This window comes from Pan troglodytes, chromosome 4, assembly GCF_028858775.2.
Source record: "Pan troglodytes isolate AG18354 chromosome 4, NHGRI_mPanTro3-v2.0_pri, whole genome shotgun sequence".
In the NCBI taxonomy this organism is placed as follows: domain Eukaryota; kingdom Metazoa; phylum Chordata; class Mammalia; order Primates; family Hominidae; genus Pan; species Pan troglodytes.
The window spans coordinates 92,202,746-92,215,570 of NC_072402.2; the positions used below are offsets into that span (position 1 = coordinate 92,202,746).

The 12,825-nt window shown below is 32.5% G+C and overlaps 1 protein-coding gene across 1 annotated transcript in view; it reads left to right on the forward strand.

Annotated features, from left to right (window-relative positions):
* The first annotated feature begins 9,056 nt into the window (after positions 1–9,056).
* CDH18 (cadherin 18) overlaps positions 9,057–12,825 on the forward strand; it is a 1,109,578-nt gene continuing 1,105,809 nt past the window's right edge. The window contains exon 1 of the mRNA XM_063811379.1: positions 9,057–9,145. The gene's annotated coding sequence lies outside the window, so the exon portion shown is untranslated. The remainder of the gene's footprint in view (positions 9,146–12,825) is intronic.

The window sequence follows — 12,825 nt, forward strand, 5'->3', positions numbered from 1 at the left end:
TTATTTTTCTGAGAGACTGCCACACTGTTTTCCACAGCAGCTCTTCCATTTTTCATTCCCACCAATAGTGCAAGAGTTCTAATTTCTCTTCTTCCTACATCCTCACCAACGGTTATAATCTTCTGTTTGTTTTTCATAGTAACTATCCTAATGTTTTTGAGGTGGTCTCTCACTATAGTTTTGATTTGAATTTCCCTAATGGCTTAGTGATATTAAGCATCTTTTCATGTGCTTATTAGCAATTTACTTATCTTCTTTGGAGGGAAGTTTATTCAAATGTATTGCCCATTTTTGAATTAGGTTGTTTGTTTTGTAGTTGTTGAATTTTTAGGAGTTGTTTATTTATTTTGGATCCTAATCTCTTATCAGATATATGATTTGCAAATATTTTCTCTCATTTTGTGGGTTGCTTTTGTGCTCAATTGATAAAACTTTTTGATGCACAATTTAAAAATTATGAATTTTAATTTTAACTATTTTTTCCTTTGTTTCCAATGGTTTTGATGCCATATCTAAGAAATAATTAACAAATCCTATGTCATGAAGCTTTTGCCATAGTTTTTGTCTAAGACCTCTGTGCTTTTAGAACATACAGTTAGGCAACATTTTTATTTACTGGATCAATGGATCATAGATTGAGTTAATTTTTGCATATGTTATTAGATAAGAGACCAATTTTTGTTTGTTTGTTTGTTAGCATGTGGATATCTAGCTTTTCTTCACCTTTTGTTGAAAAGACTATTTTTTTTTCCCCATAAGTGATCTTGGCATTTTTGTCAAAAATCACTTGCTAATATATGCAAGGGTTTATTTCTGTATTCTATTCATTACATTACTGTGTGTGTGTATATATATATATATATATATATACACACAAAGATATATATATCTGGCATAAAGATATACACACACACACACACACACACACACATATATATCTTTATGCCAACAGTACAGTGTTTTAATTACTGTGGATTTGTAGTAATTTTTGAAATCAGGAATTGTGAGTCCTCCAACTTTGTTCTTTCTTTTTAGAATTGTTTTGGATACTCAGGATACCTAAAGATTCCATATAAACTTTAGAATAATTTTTTTTCTATTTCTGCAGAAAGATAAGCAATCGGGATTTTAACAGGGGTTGCAATAAATCTAAAGATTACTTTGGATAATATTGATATTTTAACAATAGTAAGTTTTCCAATCCATGAACTTTTTTTTTCATTTATTCATGTCTTCTTTAAGTTCTTTCCACAATGTTTTATATTTTCATTGTATAAGACCTTAACCTCCTTAGTTACATTAATTCTTAAATATTTTATTATTTTTGATGTTAGTATAAATGAAATTGTTTTCTTAATTTCCTCCTGGTTTGTTTATGTTACTATTACAAAAAGCAACTGATTTTTTCTTGTTGACTTAGCACCTTGCTACTTTTCTGGATTTGTTTGTTAGTTCTAACAGGTTTTATTTTGTGGAACTTATAGTTTTTTTTTTTCAGGTAAGTTCATATCATGTGCAAAGATAATTTTACTTCTTCATGTTATTTGGATGTCTTTTTTTAAATTGCCTGATTGCTCTGGCTAATACTTCCAATACTATAGTGAATAGAAGAGAAGAGAATAGTTACACTTGTCTTACTCCCCATCTTAAAGGAAAAGCTTTTAGTCGTTCATCATTAAATATAATGTTCGCTGTGAGTTTTTCACATGTAGGTTTTTTTAATCATGAAAAGATAATAAATTTTGTTTATGTTTTTCCTCTTCATTATTTTAATATGGTATATTAAATTGCATTTTTTATGATAAACCACTCTTGCATTTCAGAAATAAATCTCACTTGGTCATGTTGTAAAAGCATTTTAACATGCTGCTAACTTGAGTTTGCTACTATTGTAGTGTCACTTACTGGCTTTAGTATTAGGGGAATATTGGTCTCATATAACAAGTTACAGAATGTTTTCTTCTCTTAAATTTTCTGGAAAAGTTTGAGAAATATCGGTAGTTAGTTCATGAAATGTTTTGTAGATTTTACCAATAAGGCCATCAAGCATTTTGTTCTTGAGAGATTTTTGATTACTGACTCAATCTCCCTACTAGTTATATTTCTGTTTAGAATTTTTGTTTTTTGTGGTTTATTCTTGGTCAGTTTAATGTTTCTAGGAATGTGTCTATTTCATCTATATTATCAATTTTCTTCATAATTTTGTTCAGTTGCTCATGACACTGTTATTCTCCATTTTATTTCTCTAAAGTCTGTAGTAAAGTCTACCCTTTCATTTCTCATTTTATTAATTTTAGTATTTTCTATTTTTTCTTAGTATATCTAGTATGTTAATTTTGTCAATTATTTTACAGAACCAATTTTTGGTTTCATACATTTTAAACATATTTTTCTCTTATTTATTTTGTTTATATCTGCTCTATTTTTTCATATTCTTTATTCAGCTAGCCTTGGGTTTAGTTTGTTCTTCTGTTTCTAGTTTCTTTTCTTTTTTTTGAGACAGAGTCTCACTCTGTCGCCCAGTCTGGAGTGCAGTGGCGCCATCTCGGCTCACTACAAGCTCTGCCTCCCAGGTTCAAGCCATTCTCCTGCCTCAGCCTCCCGAGTAGCTGGGACTACAGGCGCTCGCCACCATGCCCGGCTAATTTTTTGTGTTTTTTTAGTAGAGACGGGGTTTCACTGTGTTAGCCAGGATTGTCTCTGTCTCCTGACCTCGTGATCTGCCCGCCTTGGCCTCCCAAAGTGGCGGGATTACAGGCGTGAGCCATGGCGCCTGGCCTCTAGTTTCTTAAGTCATAAGTTTAATGTGTTAAATTGATGACACATTTTAAAAAACTGTAAGCATTTATAGCTATACCTTCTTCTCTACTACTGCATTCTCTATGTCCTGTAAGTTTTGGTATGCTGTTTTTTTATTTTTAGTTGTCTCTAAGTATTTTCCATTTTGGGGGGGATTTACCGCCTAATGTGATCTATCCTAGAATATGTCCCAGGTGCACTTAAGAAGCATGTGTATTATATTGTTGGCTAGAGTGTTCTTGTATGCCTGTTAGATCTAGTTCATTCATTGTCATTCAATAATTCTATTTTTTTAACTTATCTTTTGCCTAATTCTTGTACCCATTGTGGATAACAGGTTATTAAAATCTTCATCTATTATTTTAGAACTATTTCTCCCTTCAATTTTATTAATTTTTGCTTCATATATTTTATGGCCTGCTATTTGAAAAAGGTATATTTTTATAATTATTAAATATTGTACATTTACTAAAACTTTATTAATATGTAACAGTCTTCTCTGTCTCTTGTAAACTTTCTTGACTTAAAGTCTATTTTGTCTGGTATTAGTATGGCCATACCTGCTCTCTTTGGTAATTATTTGCATAAAATATAGTTTTCCATTCTTTAGCATCCCATCTATTTATGTCTTTGATTCTAAAGTGAGTCGCTTATAGATAGCATATAGGTGGATCATGTTTTTATCCATTCTGCCACTCTCTGTCTTTCAATAGTGAGTTTAATTTATTTACATTTAAATTACCGAGAAGGGACTTTACTCTGTAATTTTTCTGCTTATATTCTATCTGCTTTATGACTTTTTGTTACTTATTTCCTGTATTCTTCCTTCTTTTGCTCTTAGTTGATTTTTTGTAATAAAACATTTAAACACCATTTTCATTTTCTTTTGAACAATTCTATAGCTGCAATCTTTGTGGTTACCATAGGGATTATAACATCCTAAAGATACAAGAGTAACTTGAACTTACGTAAGCTTAACTTCAAGAGCATACAGTAACTGTTCTTGTAACAGGTCTATCCCACCCCCTTGGGTTTTTGATGTTGCAAAATTGCTTCTTTATACATTGTGTACCCCAAAACATAAACTAACAACTTTTTAATGCATTAGTCTCTTCAATTATATAGACAACAAAACTTGGAGTTATAAACCAAAGTTACAATAATCATTTAGAAAAGAACAGGTAGAGTTTTACACCCTTGTACAATAAATAATACATGTGTTATAATTGTCCGTATGTTTACCTGAAACATAGATCTTTCTATGTTTCTACGAAAAAAGATTTTTCTTTTTTCATATGGCATTGAATAACTGTCTGTTGTTCTTTTATTTCAGACTGCATGACTCCCTCTAGCATTTCTTGCGGGAAGGTCAAGTGTTTAAACATGATAATAAAAGCAAAACTCCCTAAGCTTTTGTTTAACTGAAAATGTCTTAATTTATTTCTCACTTTGAAGAACAGTTTTTCCAGTTATAGGATTCTTGGTTGACAGGTTTTTAATTTTTTTCTCTTAGTGCTTTGCAAATATCAACCCACTGCCTTCTTGCCTTCTAAGCTCTTATGGGAAATCTGCTAATAATCTTATGGAGAATTCATTGTATTTGCCTCTAAGCTTTTCTCCTGATGCTTTCAAAATTCCGTTTTTGTTTTTAGCTTTTAAAAGTTTGACTATAGTGTCTTGTTGTGAGTTATTTTGATACCATCCTACTCAGAATTCATTGAGCTTCCTGTGTACTTATATTCATGTTTTTCATAAAATGTGTGAACTTTTCAGTCATTATTTATTTAAATATTCTCTGTCTCTTTCTCTCTGTCTTCTCCTCAGCATTTTCACAGTGCATATGTTGGTCTTCTTGGTTGTGTCTCATAGGTCCCTTATGCTCTGTTCACTTTTCTTCAATCCCTCTGTTTTTTCAGACTCAATAAATTTTATTGTCCTAAGTTCCAGTTCATTGATTCTTTATTCTGGTTGTTCAAATCGGCCTTTGAACCCCTCTTGTAAAGTTTTCATTTCCGTTATTACACTTTTGACTCCAATATTTCTTTTTGGTTTTATTTTTAGGTTTTCTATCTCATTATTCTTATTTTTACCAAATATTGCATTATCTTCTTTACTTTGTGCATACCTTCTTTTAGTTCCTTGAACATCTTTAAAATAGTTGTTTTTGTACTGGGCATATATTAGTTGTTCAATAAATAGGTGTTCAGTGGAAAACAAAATAATCCCCATGTTTGGAATAATAGAATAATCACTACCTCACAAGTCCTCAGCTCAGAATTCTCCAAAAATTATTTCATTTAACATGCAAAACTCTATAAAATAAATATTATCCCATTTCACACATAAAGAAAGTTAGCTTAAATAGGGTAATTACATTAGACAATAATGACACACAATCAGTCAATAAGCGTCTATTGAATTCTGAAGCCCATGTTCTTTATAGTGTTGCCTAGTAGATCTGCCTTCAATTCTTTCTCAGGGACAGTTTTTATTTTTGTTTTGTTTTGTTTTCATTTGAATAGACCATATTTTCCTATTCCTTTGTATGCCTTGCGATTTCTTGTTTAAAGCTAAACATTTGAATCTAATAATGTAGTAAGTCAGGAAATCAGACTATCCCCTTCCACCATAGTTGGCTGTTTTCTGTTTTGTTTTTGGTTTTCATTTTGTTGGTTTGGATTTGTTTGGTCATCCTGTTGTGTAAACATAAGGCCTTCTCAAGTATTTTCTGAGCCTACTCCATTTCCTGGGTATGCTTGGTAACTTTCTAATTTCATCTGTATACATGGTTGCTTTTGAATATCCTAGTCTTCAATGTCTAGCTCCTAAATAGAAAGCAGAGAAAAAGGAAGAAGGAAAAAGGTACCAGCTCTATAAATCTCCTGAAAGACACATTACTTAGAGACGGAGAGGCTTGCAACATTGAGGGAAGTTGGGGCAACAGTGGCCACTATCTCTTCTTGTGCTCTTCTGTGATAAGCAATCAGTGGTCATAGTGCAGATCTCCAATATTGGAAGGCAGGGTCATTTTTTTCTAACCCTGGCCACCACAAACTATATGCAATCTATTCTAGAAATATATGCACAGCTGCCTGCCATAGGGCTTAAGAGCGGGATGCTAGCTGCTGCTGTGCTAAGAGCTTAAATGGACCAAATTAACTACAAATTAACCATCTAAGCTGTCACTGGAAGTTGTAAGCCTTCAATAGACTCTAGAGTTCTAAAATAGTTACATTAGTCAGATTCTGCCAGTGCAATTTTTGTCTACAGAGCAGAGATAGATTTTTGGTACATCCTACTCTGCCATCTTCCCAGAATCCCAACCTTTAGTTTTAAGTTGACTTATTTTTGTTCTTTCCACCTGATCAATTATATAACCCACAAATTAATATCCAGATTATTAGTTTCTGTTATATTACCTGCTGGTTCCTGAAAACTCAACATTATAAAGAACATGGGCTTTGGAATTCAATAGAAGCTTATTGATTGATTGTGTGTCATTAGACAACGTAATTACCCTTTTTAAGCTAACTGTCTTTATGTGTGAAATGGGATAATATTCATTTTATAGAGTTTTGCATGTTAAATGAAATAATTTTTGGAGAATTCTGAGCTGAGGACTTGTGATGTAGTGATTATTGTATCATTCCAAACATGGGGATTATTTTGTTTTCCACTGAACACCTATTTATTGAACAACTAATATATGCCCAGTACAATTCCTGAAAATGCTGGGGGGAAAGTGTTGTACAAAACCAGTTCTTTTCCATCATGAAGCTTATAGTGTAGTGGAAAATGCACATAACAAAAACAATGAAACAAGTTTAATTAGAGATAAATATTATGACACCAAAAACACCTAAGTTGAAAATTTAATGCTTTCCTAAGCTGCACCTCTTCTTATTAGGTTGCAGAGCCATGCAGAGACCTCATTTCAGAATGCTTTTTAATATTAATTTGTTCTGCTAATTTCCAACATAGGCACACTGGTTCTACCCATTATTACTCCTAAGGGAGACCCTCCCTAGTGATTGTTGTCTTTCACTGGGGTCCCATTCTAGTACTTAAGTGACATTATTTTGTTATATAGAGGCTCACAAAGCATACTTACAAGTTTACCACATTTCTGTTTGAAAATATAAAACTGAAATGCTCTCAATCCCCTATTACTGTCAGCTTGGCATTAAAAGTCTTACATATTATGAGCATTTCCCTTTTTTTCATTTACCTTCCTGGACCCTAAGTGTTCGGCCACCCATCTCACTTGGCTCTTCCTCCACACCCCTCTCCCATCACCCACCTCCTTTAACACTTTCCTTTTGCTTCTGTTGTTCCTCCCCCTCACTACCATCATTGCCATCTTCTCCCTATAAATTGCTTTTTATTCTCTTTGATAAGGATCACTACAAGGCTATCTGTAAAAAAGATAGCCTTTTTTTTTTTATAGATAGGTATTTCTGTTGTTCAGAGGAGCTATGATCTATCTTGACGACTTGTCGCTCTTTGAATTATTGACGAAAGCAGGTGCTTACTTAAGAACTCCTCATTTACCTACCAGATTGTAAACTCCTGGGTGATTGACTACCCAAACTGCACTACACTGAAAATACCAAAAACGCAAAGTAGCCTGTTCTTTCCTTTACTTAATTAAATGTACGGTCTGATGCAAAGAGTTGCTCAATAAATATCTGCTGAACTGAGTCAATTAAATCAAAGAAGTGTGTCTCAGGTGTTATAACACTTCACAATTTAGATTTTAATTGAGTGTAACTTCATGATCACACCTACCTTATGACCTTTTCAGTCTTCATTTACAAGATGCTTTGGCACATATTATAAATTTTTATTTGTATTATATGATGCTGAAGGTTGGAGCTACAATGACTACTGCCTGGAATTGAATGCCAACTGGGAATTGAAGCAGTTAAAGATTCTTATACAATTTGCTTTAATGAATGCAGAAATGCAGTATTATAAAGAAAAAGTAACTAAAAGGTTAGTTGACCAACCGGTGTGAAATTGAGATAAGCAACCACCTCCTAATTAGAAATTGAGAAAGACTGCATTTCTAGGGTATGGCTAATGTGACCCCATATGCTCTTCTCTTTTTTCTTTTGCTTTTTTGCCCCCCTGGAAGCATGTGGGAAATGAGAAACCAGCCTGGTCTTCAATGGTTTGCTTTGTGCTTCTTTATTATGGTCAGTCACAGCAGTTGAGCAATGAATGTGTCACTTTAAGAAGAAAATCTTCTTAACCTGGAAGGGATGAATCAGGTGTGAAATGCTCTATTTGATACATTCAGAGGGAAACTTTTGTAGATTAATGCCTTAAAATTGAAAAAAAAAGTTTTATACACTGAAGTCTGACTCAGACCCTGGTTCAAAAATATCTACAAACATCACCTCTTGTTCTTTAGGAGAAACAAAATTATTTACCATGATTTTCTAAAATAAAATAGATAACATTTAAAATAAATCAGTATAATGAGGTGTTCTTTAATTGATCCTAGTGATACGGGCTACTGGAGGCATTATTGTTTTTAGCAAAAAGCATTTGTCAGTGTATATAGTTTTGTTACTGAATATATTCTTACATGTTTGAATGAGAAAGACCCTATCATACATTGCTACTCTGCAGCAATTTTTATATTGCAATAGATAGCAGGTGAGGATCATTATAAGTATCAGCTGGTTAAGAAGGGGTAAATTTTTTAAATGCAAATATCAGCAGTATCACTAAGCTTGCTTTGAGCCTCTGCCCTCTCAAGCCTTATCTCTAAGGGAGATAAAATAATGAAAAACACTTGGCTAAACTGCTGGCAAAACTCTTATTGTTTGTACCACTCTTGGAAAAGACTCTTGGGACTAGCAGTGGAATCCTTGCTATTGATTGGCTGGTTAAATAGGGGACTATTAGCTTCAGACAGGCTAGATTGATTATACAGCAGCAGCATGAGCTGAGTCTCAGAGCTGAGCGAGCGTCAGGGTGAAAAGGAAAGAGAGAAAGAGAGAGAGAGAGAGAGAGAGAGAGAAAAGCGGGGAGAGAGAAAGAGAGGAACACAAGGTGGGGAGGAAGCCAGTGCACGTTCCATAGCATCACTACTGTGACTGCTTGTGCCCGATAATCTTGCTCTGCAGCTCCCTCAGTGAACAACTTACTGAGGTGCCTTTCTTTTTACAAGAGGATGTCAGCTCTGAGCTCCAGCAAGAAATAACAGACTTCACCTTGGAATAGCTCATCTTACTCCTGCATCATTAAAGCGGATTTTCAAAAGAAAACAAAAATCAAGTCCCCTTTCCAGTTCCACTTTCTTCCAGCATTGAACAGGAACAGTTTCACGCTCCAGGTAAGGAAATGCAATTTTTATCTCTGGATTTCTTTTTAATTATTCACAGCAAAATACATCATAGCTTTGCATGTTTTTAAAACTGAGTTTTCCATGATGCATTAAAGTAAATTCTATACACAAGTATGTTGATTTAGAAATATGGAAATGCACACTGTGTTTATATTAATATATTTGCATTTAAAAAATATCTCCAGGTACAGATTTTTTTTCAAAAATAAGGTCACTACATTGTAAGTTTCTGTAGCAGATACTCCACGTAAAGAAGAAAAATAAGCCAAGTTTATAATACAAAGTACATTTTTTTGTGACAACCTTACAATATGTTCATAAATATTGTTTTTAGCTGTTAAACAACTTTGGTAAATAGTAGCATATCAAGAAAGGACCATTGCTGTGTTAACTATCAGTTATTATATTTTATGCAGACGTAGATGCTATCATATGCTTTTCAGTGATTGCTAGTGGTTTTTTTTTTTTTTTTCTAAATCTGTCTTTTGATTGCAGTTTTAACTCTTCAATACAAACACAATATTTGTTAAATGATGTGACATTAGACTGCCCTCTTATTGATGGTCAGCATTTGTGCTTAAGAAAGTATTGAGCTAAGGCAAAGAAATGTGACTCTGGAGATGTTTAGCTATTTTAGAGTTCATTGCTTACCTGCAGTAGCATCAATTAACGTTTTGCATGTCAGTGATGCTACGTGCGGGTTAAGCATCTGTGAATATATGGGAACTTCGCGCATATTAAATCCTCTGCTGGGAAGAATAGAGTTTTTTAAAATGATATCTGAAATTGATGGGTTGGACTAGAAATAATGAGCTGGGGCAATGCAGTCCTGATGTATTTGATTGACCTTAGTTTTATAGGTCACAGATATTAACTGCTAAGGATAAAACATTGTGACAGAAAGGATTTATTTAATGCTTACTGGAACTCTAATGGTGTGTGACATTTTTATGTCAATTTGTTTGCTTTTGGATTAATTAAGAGATATTTTACCCCGAGAATTGCTCTGTCCTTTTGAGTGAAGTTCCCTGAGTCACTCTTCTAATCAAAGAACAAACTGCCATCTGTGATAAGTCAGCAAAACTTTTTAATATGTTGTTCAATATTTCAAAAAAGAACATGATTGCCAACCTTAGTGGTAGCCCATATGTCTGAATTTAGAATTATTACATACTCTAAATAGTTGTTTTTGTGTGTTTTATTCACCCTTACTTATTTTTTAATTAAAAATGCATATTTAAAAAACACTATTTTATGACGTTCATTTTGTCTTCTAAATGCGAGATGATATTTAGGTGCTTCCTAATAATGCAAGTATTATTACAGCTACCTTGGTATTCTATTGATATAATCGTATCAGAAGTGAATAACTGAATTGTTGATATAAATTTTGGAAAGTACAGTTGGTCTTAGGAAGTAGAGATATGTATTAGAGAATAGTGATGTTTTTGTTTTTAAATTGAGTCATTTGTTTAAAAAAAGTATATATATATATAACATACTTAAAAGAAATATATATATTTCTTTTATATATAAATACATATATATATTTCTTTTATATATAAATACATATATATTTCTTTTATATATATATAAATACATATATATATTTCTTTTATATATATAAATACATATATATATTTCTTTTATATATATATAAATACATATATATATATATATTTCTTTTAAGTATTATATTTGGGGGACAAATGCCAAACCGTTAACTGAGAATGGTGACTGGCACTGTAGACCATATATTTATGTATATTGTTGCAGTATCATGCCAAATTCACAGACAGAATTTGTTTTAAATCTATTATAACCTTGTTTAGTTATTGTTTTGCTTATAATATTCAGATTGCTTTTAATAATTTTATTCAAAATTGTATTTTAATAATTCCATTTTATTTATGCAAATAATCTGACATCTCATTCAAGGATGTAACTTTGTTTTAACTAATTCTTCTACTCATTTTTAAGTTTAATATACAAATTACTTTGAATTTTATAATTTTTGTTGCAACAACCTTAAGTATCCAAGTTGTTTTATACAGTTCAGTGTCCTCCTGGTACTTATTTATGGGCTATATTGACTTATATGCAATTAAAGAAACATAATTCTAATTGTATTGTGTGTGTTTTTATGAGACCATTAAAATTTTAGCATAAGTAGATGTAACATCAATGCTAAGTTTTTTTTTTCTGTGAATAGACATACTCTTCCTTCAAAAATACTTTTAATTTCTCAGCACTGTTTGCTTCTTGCACTAGGACATTCTTCTTAGCTTGTACTCAATATTACTTTGATTCTCTTTTTTGTTTTCTTACAAATTCTGTAATTTCTCCTGTAAGAAATTTGATTTCCCATATTATTAACAGGAAATGGTCAATGATTAGAAAAAAAGAAAGTGTTTTTAAAAAACACTTCACACTTCCCAATTGTGTAATGAATATGTCTCCTGCATTCCAGATCAGTGCTTCTCTGCAAACATAATTGAGGAAGACAAGTGTGCTAGGAGTCACATATGTAAGCATTACCCTCAGTCTGAAATCTAACTGCTTACTTCACCAATTCATTTTAGGGATTCTCACTATTGTTTGCATTGTTGAGAGAGCTCTAGTTGACCTTTTATTCAACTCTCCATTCGCTTCCATAGTATCACATACCTTTCCTGATTACTCATTTTAGCCATTGTGAAACAAGAATTGAGAAAGTACAACCTCTTCTGTTTTTATAGATATCTGAGCCATTAGGGGGCTCTTTCTTCCTGTGTTATACTCATCAAACCACTGAAAGAGGTTATAGAGCTTTCTTGAAGTGTTTTCCCTATTTTTATAATGTGAATACTTTTAAAAGTAGCTTTATTCTTCTCCCCACACAAAGAAACATTTAAGATCAATAAGAAGCCCTTATTTTCACAGGTAAATGAGATATATCCTATGCTTTTCAAACTTACTGTCTTTAAAATATTCTTGTATATAATCTTTGAAAATAACAATGGCTTGAAATATTAATATGACCTATTTTAGGCAAATGTAAAGATAATATATTATGCAAACAGCATCGTAAGAAATATAAAATATAAAATTAAGGCCAAACCTGAGGGAAGAAACATCCTTTACATGATGTCCACATCTCTAGGGACAGCACGGAAACTCAATGACTGTGGCTTCCATGCAGTTTGCTTTCAGGAGACAAGATCAGCAGGCAGCTAAAAAGAGAATATTACCTTTTTTTTTTCTTTTACAAAAATAGGCATGGAAGAATTGAAGATAAAAGAATGTTTTACTATCCACACAGGCATAGAAAATGCATTTTTAAATTCCAGAAAATATTGTATGCTGACATTATATAAAGTTATCATTATATACACAGAAGTTCATGGGAGAGTGTATTATGGGAAGAAAGGGTATTTCCCTTATCACTTTTGAAAGCCATGTATATTGAATTGCACCGTAGACTTTCTTAATAAATGGAAAAACATTCCTCCCATCTCTACAGCAGTTAGAGATCTTCTCTTACTGCAGGACTTGTTTAGGGGTTATGCAGCATTTAATAATGAGTCCATGAACTTAGTCAGTCTAAGCTTTTTTCAAATGATGCTAGCTCATGGAAAGAGAAAGAAGTGACATACACAATGTGAGTGACATTTCTTTTGAGAAGTGAG